At 38.5% G+C, this 1,069-nt stretch overlaps 1 protein-coding gene across 2 annotated transcripts in view; it reads right to left on the bottom strand.

Annotated features, from left to right (window-relative positions):
- Nucleotides 1-1,069, bottom strand: part of LOC110026148 — a 54,309-nt gene that overhangs the window by 40,679 nt on the left and 12,561 nt on the right. The gene's annotated exons all lie outside the window — the stretch shown is intronic.

The raw sequence follows: 1,069 nt of genomic DNA, 5'->3' as shown, positions 1-1,069 counted from the left end.
TCCTCGAGAATAAATATATCTGAGCCTAGTCCCATACGAGTGCTTGCGGTCCCCCTCACTTGGAATTTCCTGGACGACGTTTTCTTCCAGATTTTGCTTTTTTGAGACGCATTTAGGCTTGCTACACTTAAGGAACATCGGATCTCACGGGTGCGTACAGGTTTGCTTTACATTTTACAGCATTTAATTTTCCTACTTTTACCTGCTATTGCTCTTCCTGTATAGCATATTTTCCTGTTTCTACCTGTTGTTCTTCCTGTATAGCATATTTTCCTGTTTCTACCTGTTGTTCTTCCTGTATAGCATATTTTCCTGTTTCTACCTGTTGTTCTTCCTGTATAGCATATTTTCCTGTTTCTACCTACTGTTCTTCCTGTGAAGCATGTTACACTTGTCCTGTTTCTACCTGCTACTGTCTTTCATGTGTAGCCTGTTATACTGCTTCCCTAGCATGTTTTGTTCTTCTTTAAGCATGTTATATTGTCTTTTTCTCTTTACTATACAGTGCCCTCTTACTTTTCTTTCACACTGCATGCTTAGTTACTCTGATACACTATGCCTTAGTTTAGGATAACCTAGTGGTTAGGAGCATGTTCAAAACTAAAATTAAACCAGAAGGTGCTACTACGAGAGACTCAGAGCAAACATCGTGGGCAGCGCGGCAAGGGATAACTTCAAGATGAATCTGCAGCAGCAAAACACATTCACATCACCTAACACTTTCTTTAGTTTAAACAACCCATAGGATCACTCTTTAGGCTTTTTGTACAACTCTGTTGTACAATTATAAGTCCTAACGCTTTAGGATTCCGAGGTTACCGTTTGGTACGGTGTAAATCCTCCTGTCTTTTTAGGCTATTTGCACAGTCCGACTGAGCAAATATAAGTCCTAAATCTTAAATAATTTACAGGATTGAAATATCAAATAATCATCACTTCAAAGACATAAAGCCAAACAATAGGAGTGTTGGGAGGTCACTGGGGTTTTCCCTAGATCTGTGATATCCCCTACTTTTCTTTATTTGAATTCCTAAAATAATTGTTCCTATTTTGAGCCAATTTCATTTGA

Source organism: Phalaenopsis equestris, unplaced genomic scaffold (genome assembly GCF_001263595.1).
Source record: "Phalaenopsis equestris unplaced genomic scaffold, ASM126359v1 Scaffold000002, whole genome shotgun sequence".
NCBI lineage: Eukaryota > Viridiplantae > Streptophyta > Magnoliopsida > Asparagales > Orchidaceae > Phalaenopsis > Phalaenopsis equestris.
The sequence above is the reverse complement of the archived record's forward strand: the minus strand, read 5'-3'. Positions and strand labels throughout refer to the sequence as shown.